Here is a 3,202-nt window from a genome sequence, read left to right on the forward strand (position 1 = left end):
TGTGGTTTTGATTCACATCTCTCTTATTGCCAATGATTTTGAGCATTTTTTCATGTAGGCCATATGTCTTTTCAATCACTTGTTAAATGAATAAAGAGTTATATCTTGGAGAAAGTACAGTCAGAGCATTCCTTGAAGGCAAAGATGACAAAAGCTTCACCTCACATACCTTGGGCATGTTGCTAGGAGAGGCTATTCCTTGAAAAGGCACATCATGCTTGAAAAGGTGAAGCCAAAGAAAGGAAGACCCTCACCTGAATAGATTGACACAGTGACTACAGAAATGGCTTCAAGTATGTCAGAAATTATTAATATGGCACTGGATAGGACAGGGTTCGGATGTGTTGTTAATAGGGTCACTATGAGTTGCATTTGACTCTATGGCACTTAGCAACAACATAGACACAAACACTTCATTTACCGCTCTCTCCTCCTCTGTGAGGGAGCTCTGGTGTCCTAGTGATAAGGAGCTGCACTGCCAGCCCAAAGGCATGTGTTTTAATCCAACAGCTGCTCCACAGGAAGATGGGCAACCTCTTCCTGTGTGTTAAATGCCTCTGAAAACCTGCTTGAGGGTCAGCTATGGCTCATTTTCGACTTGATGGTACATAGCAACAACAACCACTCCTTGGAGGCCAAAATGGTGAAACTGTCTCACATTCTTTGGACATATTGTCAGGAGGGAATCACACTTGGAAAAAGACATCACACTGACAAAGGTGGAGGAGCAGTGAAAGAGGAAAACTCTAGAGGAAATAGAATGACACAGAGACTGCAACGTGAGCATGACAGAAAGGTTATGGGAAGCCAAAGTTCATACTACATATTTGTAATGAACAGAATGCTACTTCAGGTTATAAGGGAGGCTGGTTCTAGCTGGAATTAATCCTGAAGCACTAAGGCAATCCTTAAACGTTTACAGAACTCTTGCATTGTATTTGCTAACCCTTCCTTCTTGAGTCAAGCAGAAGGTTTTCAATAGAAAACGCTTAGCTTCACCTGCATTGAATTCTTTTTTGTAATTTACTCCCTGGCAATTTTCAATAAAGACAGGAAAGCTGGAATCCGCGCTTCAGTTCACTTCAGTTGTTCCAGAATTGTTCACCTCCTGCTTTACCTCTGTTCTCCTACATTCTTGGTGTTCTGTCTCATTATTAATACTTATAAAAAATACTGTACACTCGGTTTGCAACCAAAGTTCGTGAGGATGGGGCAGGACAGGTCAAGGTTTCAATCTGCTGATCACAGAGTTGCCATGAGTCTTACTTGACTTGACTGCACCTGAAAACAATTAAAAGTACCTGCAACAATGGGTTTAAGCACTGCAGAGACTGAAAATACACTGGGTCACTGTGAGTCAGAGTTGACTCAAACTCACCTAACAACAACTGAAAGATGGCCACTCTAGACCCACCTGAAAGTACCAAATCAGCCTGGTGATTTGCCTTTGAAAGGTCTTAGCCTCGAATAAACTACAGAGCAAATCTCATCCACACTGCAAGGGCATCACCAGAGTCAGAATTGACTCCTCTGCCAGTTTTTTGTCCTCTTTGAACTTCAAATGAATACTCAGCTGATTTCAGAGACCTTCCACTCAGAAGCATGGACTGCACTCAAACAACCCAGGATAGGTTTCATGATCTGCTTTGTCATTGTCACCTGCATTTCTTGGTCATTTCTGGACATGGGGTGCACTCGTTCTTTTTACACTGACTGCTGCACTCTCCCCTATAATTTCTGACTTCTCTTCTGGATTATAAGCACAAAGAGCTGACTAGAGACCTTCCCCTGGATCTGGAATGCAGGAGCTGGTCATGAATGCCACACTGCCATTTTGAAGGCAAGGACATCGACCCCCAAAACGACAGCCACCATTGCGCCATGGAGCAAGTATCAACATAGTTCCAGAGGACCCCAGAACTGCTCTTGGGCCTCAAGATGAGGAATGAGGCCCCCTCACCTCCACTTGCCATCACCTAGGAATCTTTTCTTTTCAATTAGGTGCACATTAGTCCTTTTTTTAAAATTTTATTTTGTGATTTTAACGAAAGTTTACAGAGAAGTTAGATTTTTATTCATTCATTGTTGCACATTATACCTCTGCTCTCTTCCTTCCCCCTCCCCCCTGTTTTGTTGTTGTTGTTTTTAAATATTCACTCACTGTTGGTCAATTATCTACCTCACCCCCTCTCTCAAGTCCTCTTTGCAAAGATGTACCTCTTATTCTGGGCTGTTGTCATATGCATAATGCCTAATCATATATTCCTTTCAATTCTTTCCTTCATCCGTTCCAATGCAATGGTCATTATCTATCCATTCTTATTCTCCTCCCAACCCCTCATGTCAGACCTGCTTTAAAACAGTGGTGGTATGTAAATGTTCATTAAAATTATTTTAAAAAAATTTTTAAGTGGTGGTATGCAGTAATTATCCTTTTTTGATTGAGGTATTTCTCTCAGTATGATGTCCTCCAAGATCCCCCATGTTTTAAGAGTTCACTGTTTTTCAGTGCTGTGTTGTATTTCATTGTATGACTAGCATAGATTGAAAACAAACACATAAAGCAATGTTCAAAATCCCTAGCTATCAGAGAGAAAAAAACCAAAACACCAACTATGAGATATCTCACCAAGTAACAATAGCAAACTTCAACAGAGCAGCAAACAATAAATGCTGGCGAGGTTGTGGAGAGTGTAAAATGGTGCAACCACAATGAAAGGTGGTATGGCGCTTTCTCAAAAAGTTGGAAATAGAAATACCGTTACACTCAGCAATGACATATCCTAAAAAATCAGAACCACCATCCAAAGAGATAAAAGAAATCAGAACCACCATCCAAACAGATAAATGCACACCATGTTTATTGTTGTGTTATTTACAATAACAAAGAAATGGAAGCAACCCAATAAATAGCCCGGCAACAAACGAATTGATGGAAAAAAATATGCCAATCCCTTTAAACTCAGCTTCCACCCCCTCTAGCAGAAGCATGCTTTAAAGACAGGGAGGACTCCCGGCGCATGCGGAGACAGGTGTTCCGACGTTGCCGTGGCTACAGAGACGCACATCACGCAGAGGGGCAGGCACGTGCGTCCGTAGTGAGGCGTGGTTTCTGTGTTGCCGTGGCGACGGGAAGACGCGTACCGCCGATGGAAGCGTGTTTCCGGGGCGGAGCGGGGCTGCCGGAATTGCGTGGCCGCCC

Source organism: Elephantulus edwardii, unplaced genomic scaffold (genome assembly GCF_000299155.1).
Source record: "Elephantulus edwardii isolate Elephantulus edwardi_28Jun2011 unplaced genomic scaffold, EleEdw1.0 scaffold00228, whole genome shotgun sequence".
Lineage (NCBI taxonomy): Eukaryota > Metazoa > Chordata > Mammalia > Macroscelidea > Macroscelididae > Elephantulus > Elephantulus edwardii.